Source organism: Octodon degus, unplaced genomic scaffold (genome assembly GCF_000260255.1).
Source record: "Octodon degus isolate 3935 unplaced genomic scaffold, OctDeg1.0 scaffold00020, whole genome shotgun sequence".
Classification (NCBI taxonomy): domain Eukaryota; kingdom Metazoa; phylum Chordata; class Mammalia; order Rodentia; family Octodontidae; genus Octodon; species Octodon degus.
The window spans coordinates 13,144,693-13,156,691 of record NW_004524596.1 but is presented as its reverse complement, the minus strand read 5'-3'; the positions used below and the strand labels follow the sequence as shown (position 1 = coordinate 13,156,691).

Genomic DNA, 11,999 nt, shown 5'->3' with positions numbered 1-11,999 from the left:
AAGTAATCCAGAAATACTCGAAGATTTCCTCTGGTGGCTTGTGACTGATTGAAGGATGTGTGCAGTTGCCTGTGCGCACGGATTATATTCTAAATCAGTATCTGAGGTCTGGGCATGCAGCTCAGCAGTACAGCTCCTGCCTGGCCAAGCGCCAGGTCCAGAGTTCGATTCCCGACGGAGCGCGACGCCCTCTCACGACCAGGATCCCCTACTCCCACGCTGGCTGAGCAGGACAGCTCATTGCGGGGCTTTCAGAAGCCTTCAGATCCAGGAAAAGACCGAGGAGGGACCGAAGGTCAGCGCTGACCTTGTTTCTCAGAGCAGGAGGCCTGCAGGTGGTGTTTAGATTTAGATCGACAAGGACCCCCAGAAGTGTCCTGTGTGTGGAGGTGAGGCTGCTAGAGGGGGATTAGACCAGGGGACGCGATCCCCGCCGGTGGGTCAGCTTTCTTCTCCCGAGCTCCTCCCTCCTCTCTGCTTCCTGCTTTTCTCAGAGTGAGCAGGTTTTCTCCTAGCCCCTTCTGTGGTGGAGCCAGCTGACCCTGCAGTGGTGCACCTGAAAACCATAAGCCCCAAACCCTTTTGCTCCTTCCAGTTGAGGGTGTCAGGTACTTTGTCCAAGGGACCAATACAGGTGATCACCAGCCCGGGACACAGGGGTGCACCAGAAAGTCAAAGGGCAGCCGTCCCTGAGGCACAGGGTCGCATGGCTGCTGCTTCTCTGGAGAAGAGCAGGATAGCCAGGGACCCCAATAATCTGGATGCGGCCTGGGGAGAACAGAGACAGCCCTCCCCGTCCAGCAGGCCCAGGCTGAGGGCACATGTCAGTTCTCTAACAAGCTTGAGGGTTCCTCGTCCTGGAAAAACAAAACCTCCCTGGCCTCAGCACCTGGCAACTCCACTATTCCCTCTCAGCAAAGTTCTAGAGCTGGAGAAGGAGAAAGAGAACTTTTGAAATAATCGCTTCTATTCCAGATGAGTTAATGGACCTAAGTAATAATTATTAGCACCTGCTAACATTGTCTAGTAAAAGGTTAGTGGGGAGCTTGATGGATGGACAAACCCACTGCCAAGCTGAGCATCGTTGACAGTGAAACAACTAGATATTATGTGGCTTATGGTAACACGTCCCTCTGAAATATTGGTGCAAAAAACCGGTCTTGATTCTAAGCAAGGAGGTGGATATAGCTACCAGACTGCAAAGACTAGAGAGGAGAGGAACATGCCAAGTAACTCTAGGAGGAAACAAGGAGACGGATCCAAAATGGATCATCTAGCTCGTCCTGAAACCATTAGCAAGCATGAACTGTTTGGTGAGTAGGGGTGGGGTGGGGTGGGATGTTGTTGCATGTTTGAGACAGGGTCTCACTGTGTAGTTCCGGCTGGCCTTGAACTCACCACATAGCTCACACTGACCTCCAATTTGCAGTAATGCTCCTGCCTCAGCCTCCTGTGTGCTGAGATTACAGCCGTGCGGCACCACACCTGGTAGGATGGAGTTCCTTAGAATGTGAGACAGAAAAGATGCAATTTGGTGTATGGATTAAAAAAAAAACCAACCCTGCACAACACTATCTCTGAGACAATCTGAGAGGATTGATTATTTGAATGTGGATTGGGCTTGGATGCTAATGAGGACCTGACTTTCTTTGGTTACACGCTAACAGTGCAGATTACCAGTTAGACGCAAGAGCTAAGGTGAAAGGCTAGGGGTATGGATGGCCATGGGCCCTTGCTTAGCATTCAAGGCCCCAGGTTCAGTCCCAGCTGGGGTAGATGAAACAAGATCAGCAAAATGTTCACACTTATTGCTGGATGCATGCAGATTATTTTCATTCTAATTTGGAGAATGTTTTGAAACTTCCACCACACACACACACAGTGGCATACTTAACCTTTGTCCAGATTGCAGTTCATATCTTATGCAAAACAACCTCAGTGTTTTTGTTTGGTGTTCAGTTTTCTTTTTTTTTTTTTAAGTTGAAAAACCATTTATTTCACTGGAAAGATAAAAGTGATCCAACTCTAGGTCTAGCCTTTCGGCTAAAAGAAACCCAAGAGCAGTGGTGACTCTCACCGAAGAAGTCATTCCCAAATCCAACACCCACTGGAGGCAGGAGGCAGGAGGCAGGGAGGAGACAGGGCAGCCCCCACCATAGCTTCTGCATACAATGAGGCCTGCTGGGAAAACAGAACATTAATGGGAAGCTACAGAAGTATTAAACAACAGCAAGAACAGGATAATGGGCACTAGAGAGAAAAAGGAGGTCTGAACTTAGCAAGGTAAATTAAGGTCCACGGTTCCTGAGGGACTGAATGCACAGAGCCAAAAACGTCCCGGAGATGGGGTACCAACGAAGTGTGTATTCTCATGCACAACCGCAGCTCGGAATTTCAGCCCACACACATCCCACCTTGAAACTCAGTGTTATCAAGGCCCCTGATGGCCTCCACTGCATCTTCTGCCCGCTCCATGTGTACAAAGGCATAATCTTTCATGATGTCACATTCGATGACTGGACCATATTCCTCAAACTTGGCCCGAAGCTCTTTGTTGGTACAGGTGGGGCTGATGTTACCCACGTGTAACTTGGTTGAAGCTTTGCTCTTGTTCTTGCTTGCTTCCACATTGATGCTCACCCCGTGCAACTTATAGTGGTGCAGGTTCCGGATGGCATCCTCCGCCACTGTCTTGTCCTCTATGTGCACAAAGCCATAGTTCTTAATGATGTCACATTCCAGCACCTTCCCATACTGCTCAAAGAGTGAGCGGATCTCTTGCTCTGTGGCCTCCCGGGGCAGGTTTCCAATGAACAACTTCACCATCTCAACCCAGCCGCACGGAAATCTGCAGGGTCTCCTCAGTTTTCTTGCTATATTGTCCAGGATGGCCTTGAACCTGCAAGGTAGCCACCTGCCGCAGCCTCCTGAGGGTTCAGCTCACAGGCATGCGCCACCGTAATCAGTGTTTGGCCTTGCTTTGATGTCTGTGCAGAACTTACAGACTTACACAAAGAAGCCAAGAATACCTCTGGGGAAGGGAGCAAGGTTATCCGCCTCCAAATATTTTGGATTTGAAAAGATGATTAAAATAATCTTCTAAAAATACTCTATAGTCTCCAAAATAATCCAGGAGACTTCTAAGTGGGATTTCTGGGAAATGTTTATTAATGAATACAAAATAACTGGCACCTCCCCCAGGAACACATACAAGACGCCTTGGGGGCACACATCAACAGGCCAGGACACAAGGGAGCATGTGTGTGCTGACCCACCCACAGAGGCACGCATGTGGAGTCACATGCATATAAACTGACTTGGGCCCAGAGCCCAGCACAGCCACCAGGACATGCGTAAGTGGCCAAACACCCACAGGCATAAGGATACACCCATTTCCCAGAAAGGGCTGAAATATGAACCCAAGTGAAGAGCCAGGCATGGTGGTGCACACCTGTAATCCTAGCACTCAGGAGGCTGATACAGGAGGATCATAGCGAGTTGGAGACCATCCTGGGCTACAAAGTGAGCTCAAAGCCAGCCTGAACTGCATAGAGAGATTCTGTCTCAAAAAGATGAGAGGAGAGAGAGAGAGAGAGAGAGAGACAGACAGACAGACAGACAGACAGACAGACAGAGACAGAAAGAGACAGAGAGAGAGACAGAGCGAGAGACAGAGAGACAGAGACAGAGAGAGAGACAGAAAGAGACAGAGAGAGACACGAGAGAGAGAGAGAGACAGAGAGAGAGAGAAAGACAGAGAGAGAGACAGAGAGACAGAGAGAGATAGAGAGAGACAGAGAGAGACAGAGGGAGACAGAGAAAGACAGAGAGACAGAGAAAGACAGAGAGAGACAGAGAAAGAGAGAGAGACAGAGAGACAGAGAGAGAGACAGAGAGAGACAGAGGGAGATAGAGAAAGACAGAGAGAGACAGAGACAGAGAAAGACAGAGAGAGACAGAGACAGAGAAAGACAGAGAGAGAGAGAGAGACAGAGAGAGATAGAGAGAGACAGAGAGAGAGACAGAGAGAGAGACAGAGAGAGAGACAGAGAGACAGAGGGAGACAGAGAAAGACAGAGAGAGACAGAAAGACAGAGAGAGAGAGCGAGCCAAGTAAAATGACTTTTGTAGCACTGAATGTTAATTTATGGCTCTAGAGAAGGAAGAGCTTTGGAAGAGAAAACACAGACGTCTTTTCTGACATTCCTGAAACATCTCTGTTGATTTGGGGTTAGGTAAAAGATTGCATCTCCAAAAAAAAAGTGCCAAAAGGAGGGGGAAAAAAAAAGGAAGAAAGACAGCATTTCTCTTTCTTGTTCTTAGCTCTTCTCAGTCCACAGATTCTCTCCAGAAAAGCTGTATTATTCGCTTTCCCAGGACAAAAACAAAAAATAAAACAACCAACCCCCCCAAAAAAACCCCATTGTATCCTCAAGGAACAAGAGCAGAAAGGTACTGAGGGATGTCAGAAACCTGCTGCAGCCCAGACACCTCACAATCCCCATAAGCAAAGTAAAGTCCTGTCCTCAGCTTCCTCCTCAACATCTGTACCTCCTTCACCCAGCTCGACACACGGACCCCCGAGTAGGGCTGTCAGATTAAACACAGGATTGCTAGTTGTTTGAATTTCAGATAAACAATAAGTAATATTTTACTGTCTGCATGTCCCAAATATTGTCTGGTGGTTTTGGTCTTGTTTTGTTTTATCTTTTGAAACAGGGCTTCACTATGCTGTTCGGGCTGACCTTGAATTCACTTTGTAGCCCAAGCTGGCTTTGAACTCATAGCGATCCTCCTGCCTCAACCTCCCGAGTGCTGGGATTACAGGGGTAGACCAGCACAACTGGCTTGCCTTTCATTTGCTGAATTCCTTTCCCTTTTCCCATTTCCAGCTGCCTTCCAAGTCCTGCCGACTCCTTTCTGCACCATTTCTCCACCTGTCCCCTCATTATCAACTGTATTTTGTATCTTCCTTGGTTCAGATGATCACCTTCTCTCTTAGGTTATGTGTATCTTTTCTTTCTACCACTCTAGCCCCATCAGATTATTTCTTTCTTTTTCATTTCTTTTTTTTTTTTTTTAGGAGTGGAGACAGGATTTCACTATGCAGTTCAGGCTGGCCCTAAACTCATGTTGTAGTCCAGGCTGGCCTCGAACTTGCAATGATCTTCCTGCCTCAGCCTCCCAAGTGCTGGGATTACAGGCATGCACCACCATGCTTGGCTCTTAGGTTCTAAGCTTCCCTCCTCACCTTGGCACTGCCGCAGCAAGCCTCCAAAGGTACCAAAATCGTCAGTTCCTTTTGATGGTGTGTCCTCCACAGTCCAATAGTTTCCTGTTACCACCACCCTCCTCATTCCCAGCCTACCCTGCAGCTTTGCCTGGGTAACTCTGGTCACTTTTTTTCTTTTTTTCTTGCATTAGCTTTTTTTTTTTTTTCCCCATAATTTTATTGAGAAACAAATAGCAATGAGACAGTTTCAAACCAATTTATACAACAGTTTCAATAATTAACACACTGCAGACTGTCTTCCTAGTGGTTATTTGTTGGACAACATGCAGACATGATATCTTGTCTAAACACTATTACTATGAAACTTTCTTTTCCTTGAATTAAGAGAATGTAGCTGTATATCTACCCTAACCATTTTGCGGAACTTTTTTTTTTTTTTTTTTTTTTTTTTTTTCAGAACCGGAGATTAAACTCAGGCCCTTGAGCTTGCCAGGGAAGCGCTTATTTTACTGAGCCATCTTCCCAGCCCCTATCCTAACCATTTTGAATACACAGATACAAAATGGTCATTCATCTGTATCCTCTTTTTTTTTTTTTTTTGGTTTAGTTCCATCATTTAAATATTATAGGTGTGAACTCAGCAAAATATTCCAAATTAGTCCAGTAGTCCATAATAGTATTGGGTCTTCCGCATGACTGGCAATGTCAGAAGTTGTTGACCTGAGTCCCCTATAGCTCAACATAACAGCATGGCTTTACTTCTTATACTTCGTTTTTATACTTTTCTGCTGGATGGTTAAGACCAAGGTAAAGCAGGACCTATGCAACAAGAGTTGTAGCTTTTGGGTCTGATAAAGTCAGTGAAATCCCCTCAGGATTTATCCTGAGATCCTGTACCTCAGATTGTAGAACCTTTGTCAGTGTCAGCCCTGTGGATGAGTCATGGCCATTGCTTGGCCAGTGTGCTCTCTGTGAAAGCCTGAGAGAATGTTTTCTCTCCATGTGACTCTCCTTGGGCACACTCTACATCACCGATCACTTTCCTTTTTGGCCCCATACTCCGGTCACTTTGAAAACTGCCTTTAAATGTCAGTTCCTCCTTGAAACCTAACTTCATGTCCTGGTTTTGTTTTCTCAGCCCCTGACCATGTCTCATCAAATTGACTCATCTGTAAGTTTTCCGTTTTAAATACCTACTACATCTTTTTTATCTTTTTAAATTCCTCCAGGGTGTCAGCTTCATCTTCTCTTTATACCTTACAGCACCTGTAAGCCATTAAAGGGTGTTTCTTAGAGGCATGCTGGTGCTTTGGTTAAAAGGAGCCTGGGCTGGCCCGCCTGTCTCCGCGAAGAGCTTCCCTCCGTCTCGAAAGACTCATCTGCACCAATCGAAGGTCGTTGTACTTTTATCCTCCGTGAAATTCCGGGCTTCGGTTTCCTTGTTTCAACGGTGATGAAAAGCTGCCCGCTCACCGCATTGCCTTCCCGTGCATCAGACGCTGAAATGAAGCGGCGGGCCCTCCCGCCCGCTCGCTCGTCGGAGCCCGGCTGGGTCCCCTCTACGCCCGCCTGCCTCGGACCATGATCGCAGCTGACACGCGGCAGCTGCTAGAGGAGAGGTCTTCACCGGCCCCGCCCCCGGGATCTGCCCCAGCACCCCCAGCCCCGGGAGGACGACCTCGCTTCCGGTCGCGCTCCCTTTTTATGTTGCAGGCCACAGCAGTGTTTAGCAGGAGCAGGCGGCCGAGCCTTGTGCCAGCGTGATCTAACGCCGGCTGACAGGTGGGTTTCGGGGTGTCTCTGGGGCCGTGGCCTGTTTAGTGGGTTTACCACTCTAAACTCAATTACAGGAGACTTTCACGCTCCACAGGCAACCGCAGGCCCTTTTTGATAAAAACGCTGGTGAATAAATAAGTCATGTGGTGATAGGGGCCTGCCATTTAATATTCATTGAAGTACACATGTTTGGAAATTGGAAACGAAATTTAATCCATTTTCATATTTATATCAACATGCAGCTTTTAAAAGGATCCCTCTTTTTCTCCAGCAATCTGGCCAATTTCTCTTTGGGGAAGATAAAATGGACACATATTTGATTTTTAAAAATAAATAAATAAATGAATAATGTCTGAAGTTATACTTGTTCCAGTGCGGGTTTCGGAGCTAGCCGTTTGTACTGGAGAACTGATGTTTTCATTTCTTTTTGAACTCCAAGAAGAAGTAGGGGAAGCCAAGATTACTGTCATTTCTTGCTCTCGAATTTGGGGCTTTAACTGCGCAGGAGCAGCTCAGCGAAAGGGAAAGGTGGGGCAAGCAGAGACCTCGACCCCAGGGTCTCGCAGCTTAGGAGAAGGTCCCATCGCCGTTGACAGGCTCGCAGAAGCGCCCATCTGAGTGAAGGTGAGGTCGCAGAACAGCAAGTGTGCGTACTTAGCAGGAGAGGTTACGGGACTCCTCGGTGAGGGAGCCGCGCAGGCCAGGCCGGGGGAAGCGTGACTCGGGGAGGCTTTGGGGCACCGATGTCTCTCCCCGACCCTTCTGGGTTTTTTTTGTTTTTTTTTAAATGTGGATGAATGTGTAAGTATGGTGCTGTGGTTGAAGGCATCTCTTTTAATAATGCAAACCCAGCTTCCTGAGGGGACAGCAGCTGATTTGGAAACTGAATATGGTGCACTCTAAATTCTTGTCCCCAAGGAAAGCTGACCAACTGATAAGTGCCATGAGCTAGCGCGGGGACTCATTCTGTCAAATCAACTTGCTGGAAAGGCCTGGTGCAGAACCTTCTCCAGTCTCCAGGAGTTAATGCGAGCAGACACTTGTGACATTAGACACAGCAGCAGGCTTGGCATGAAGGGAAAGTGCACCGTCTGCCGACATGGTAGTCTTTAGGTGACAAGGATAAAGCAACCCAGTGCAAATTTGTTAATGTAACAAGTTGGTAAAGTATGCTTCTTCTTCTTCTTCTTTTTTTTTTTTTTAAGGCCACTCTAGGGGGAGAAGGGATCAGATGGAAAAGCAGGCCCTGTAGAACTTGAAAGCTCCTTGGGTCTTTCTGTACGGTTAGGGCCACTGCTTCTCGCCCAGTTCTTCTACGCTCACTCATCTTCTCTTAAAAGAATGAGTCCAAAATTCATCGTCTTGCAAATCACTGCCATACCTCAAGCTGAATAAAGGGGGGGGGGGAGAAAAAGGAGGAAAGGAGAGGAAAAGGAATTAAGATAAGAGACAACTCTTGGGGTGGGGCGATGGCTCAGTGGAATAAGCGCTTCCCAGGTAAGCACAAGGGCCTGAGTTCAATCCCCGGTTCTGCCAAAAAAAAAAAAAAAAAAAAAGACAATTCTCATGCCTTTTGCTTCACTGGATAAATCAACATCTTTCTTGGGTCAGGCGGTTGGTGACCTGATTGTTTCTCAGTGGGAATTCTTATCTGTCTGGTCCTGATGTGTGTAACTGAAGGGCTACAAGGTGATTATTACCTGGGAAGAGACATGGGGTGGGGGGACTGTTACCTCTGCATCTGCCTTCCGTCGCTGTAACAGGACACCTGAGAATGGGTAATTTATAAAGAACAGAGATTAGGCTGGGAAGTCCCAGAGCTTGGTGCCAGATCTCAGGTTTCATTAGTAAGGTCATATAGAAAAATTTGATCGTTTTGAATGTGTCTGATTCGGGCAAGTGGCTCTGCTAGGCTTTTCTCCCTTCGTAGAGTTGAAGTGCCTAACTGGCAACTTGGCGTTGCCTATTTGTCCTAGATTTGAATTGGGAAAATGCACGCCTCGTGTTTGGATCTCGTGTGCTGAGTCAGCTGTTCTGCGGCAGCTGGGAGAATGAACGATCTCGGCAGGGACAGCTTCCCTTCTGGCTCTGCCACAGAAGTCAGATTTGGGGAAAGTTGTCTAATGAAAATGTCTACCTCATGAGATTGTTTTAAAAATGCCTGCCTAGGGGCTGGTGAGATGGCTCAGTGGTCTAAAGCACCTACTTAGAACAAACTTAGCAAAGCACAGGGACCGCGGTTCAATCCCCCAGCACCACATGCCAGCCAGCCCGCCCCTGGTGGGCTGAGCTGGCCACACACACACACACACACATAAATAAATAAAATTTAAAAAAAAATAAAAATGCCTGCCTCACAGCTGGGCGTGGTGGTGCAGGCCTGTAATCCCAGTACTTGGGAGGCTGAGGCAGGAGGATCACTATGCCAAGCTGCATAGTGAGACGCTATTCCAAATAAATAAATAAATAAATATTTTTTAAAAAACATAAAAAGAATGCTGCCTCATATGATTAGCATCACCTAGTTAATTTCTGTAAATGACTTAGTTTGGTTTTTTGTTTTTGTTTTTGCTTTTTTGGCGGAACTGGGCAATGAACTCAGGCCCTTGTGCTTGCCAGGGAAGCGCTTATTCTACTAAGCCATCTCCCCAGCCCCTTGTAAATGACTTGGGTGTACCTTTTTCTTTTTCTTTTTTCTCTTTTTCTTTTTGAGACAGAGTCTATTCATACAGTTCAGGCTGACCAGCTCCAAATGGTCTGAAATTCCCAATGATCTTCCTGTCTTAGTCTCCCAAGTACTGGGATTACAGGCTAGTGCCACCACACCTGGCCTTGGGATGTACTTTAGCCATGATCACTATTTAGTGAGACTAAATGTGTTCCCATAGGCTCTTTTTCTTTCCCTGCCTCATAATCTCTCTTTTATCTCTCTCCCTCTCCCCCGACCCCAACCCTCCAGTGTCAAGGGTTGAATCCAGGGCCTTCTCACTGAGCTGTATGCTCAGCCCTTTTTATTTTTTCTTTTGAGAGGGGATCTTACTAAGTTGCCCAAATTTAGATTTTTTTCTTTTCAGAACCGGGGATTGAACTCAGGCCCTTGCATTTACCAGGCAAGTGCTTATTCTACTGAGCTATCTCCCCAGCCCCCAAATTTAGGTTTGTGATCCTCCTGGGATTACAAGTATGTGCCACTGTGCCTGGTTACTATAAATTCTTAATGGTTAGTACCAAAAAAAAAGTATCTTTGGCTTTAAAAAAAAGTTGAGCCATTGGTTTTTCTTTATATATTTAGTACAGGGTCTCACTACGTAGATTGGATGCGTAGTGTTCCTCCTGTTTTCAGCCTCCCAAGCACTGAGATTGTAGATGCGCACCACCATTCCCCATCTGCACTGGCAGGACACACCAAGGATTGGACCCTGGTCCCTGCACTCTGCCTTTTAGCAGGTGCTTTAGTCTACTGAGCTATCTGGCCGGCCCCTGAGGGATTGGGTTTTAACACAATTTGTTTGAACTGTAGTATTTCCCTGTGTCTTCATCCTGTAAATATGTATTGTGTATACATAGGGAAGAGTTTACTTTTGAATGTTTGATGGTAGAAGTGTTTATCACAGTCACTGTCCTTTCCTATCCTAGTGAAGGGGCAACAACCAGTTTAGAAGCTGGAGAACTTTGGGAGTCAGTGCCTGAGCCATGAGGACAGGATATGAACGAATGAGCCTTGTTGAATACGTAGCACTGAGAGGTCTTACTAAAAACATTCATTTTAAAACAGTTCTTTGGAATCCAGGCACAGTGGCACGTGGCTACAGTCCCACCAATATAGAGGCCAACGCAGGAGGATCACCATGACTTCAAGATCATCCTGGACTATATAATGAGTTCAAACCTTGTTTGAACCACATAGAAAGACCATGTAGAAATAAAAATGAGGGCTGGGGAAATATAGCTCAGTGGTCTGACCTCTGCCTGGCAAATGCAAGGGCCTGAGCTTGACCCCTGGTGCCACATGCTGTCCGAGCTGTGTAGCGAGACCCCTTACCAAATAAATAAATACATAAAAGATTTTTTAAAAGGAACAAAAATAAGTGTAGGAAGCCCTTCCTGGTCCTCGTCTTGGTCTAAGAAGTCTGTATTTGGAATCCCAGAAATACGTTATTGGAATCCCACCAAGTTAATGCCAATCTACCACTCCCGGTGCAAACCACGGCGAAAATAAAGACACTAAAGCATATTTATAATGATGGGGTGCCCAGGGGCCCTGAGTCCAGTCACAAAGATGGCTTTCCGGAACAAAAAAGAGCTATCTAGGGCCACACCTGGGTTTTATTCAGTCGTGAAGGAGGAGTGGCTTGAGGATGAACGAGCGAGGATGGCAGGAAGTCGGTGAGCACTGTGAGCTGGGCTAGGTGGGAGGCCTGCGCTGACCTTGGCCATATGCAGAGAGAAGGCCACGCAGCAAAAGTGATCTGCATTATACCATTGAGGCAGTGTCTAGTGTTTTGGGGTCCAGTGCTTCAGCTCTGATGTGTAACCTCTCAAGCCCCAGGAAGTCATAGCCTCTGTCTCGAGGCTCGTCCCAGCCGACAGCGTGGAGCACTGGCTCTTCGTTCTGTCTCGACCTTGCGCATATTGAAGAGCAGCAGGCGTGGGTTATCAGGGAAACACACGTGTCATCTTCAGAGACTACGACCAGCACCTGCGCTAGACCAGTATGCATTGCTTAAGGCCAACTGAAAGGGCAAGGAAAAGTCCTAGCCAGCTCTGTACACAGCCATACAGGGAAATAGGGTCAGGCACAGCCAAAATGGAGACAGCTGCTCTTCTTTTGAGAGAGTCGCTGAGGTGGTCCTCCGCAAATAAGTAAATAAATAAATAAGAATTTTGTTAAGGGAGTCTGGCAGGAAGCTGAAACACATATACTGGAATCTGACAGCTGTGAGGTTGAATTTGTCAATGCAAGTTATTCACTATCTGTAAACCTCATAGT

General features: G+C 46.8%; 1 pseudogene; it reads right to left on the bottom strand.

Annotated features, from left to right (window-relative positions):
- Positions 1–2,315: 2,315 nt before the first annotated feature.
- Positions 2,316–2,826, bottom strand: LOC101578457 (annotated as a pseudogene).
- Positions 2,827–11,999: the final 9,173 nt, after the last annotated feature.